This window comes from Phymastichus coffea, unplaced genomic scaffold, assembly GCF_024137745.1.
Source record: "Phymastichus coffea isolate CEN01 unplaced genomic scaffold, Cenicafe_Pcof_1.1 PCOF00126, whole genome shotgun sequence".
NCBI classification, from domain to species: Eukaryota; Metazoa; Arthropoda; class Insecta; order Hymenoptera; family Eulophidae; genus Phymastichus; species Phymastichus coffea.
Window position 1 is genome coordinate 427,942 of NW_026706937.1, and position 463 is coordinate 428,404.

A 463-nucleotide genomic window follows, 5' to 3' on the forward strand; every position below is an offset into this window, starting at 1 on the left:
ATAGTTAAGAAGAGCACAAAGAAGGAGCAAATCATTAAGTTTGTTTGCATAATTTGGAGTAATAAAAGCCAGTATAATTAGACATCCGTCTACATTCAATTGACATCGACTGTTACATCGAGCTAATTGTGTAGCGTACAAAAACGATTGAAGGAGATTACATTGGTAAACCAAACGAAATTTTTCTACTATTTCGATAATTTTATATTTTATTAATAAAAAAGAGTACAAGCAATATATTATTTGTGCAGTTCAGGTGGTAAAGGTTCACATAAGCAAAAAAAATAAGATAAACCTTTTCACGATTTTTAAACTTTAACATTAAAATTTTCATAATAAAACTATATTACGGAATCAATTGCCGTTGTTGTGCAAGGAAAGTAACAACTTGAAAAGAGCATGTGGCAGCGCGAATAATCCCATTCTCCTCATTTATAGTGCGCAGACACAAAGCTATACGTCG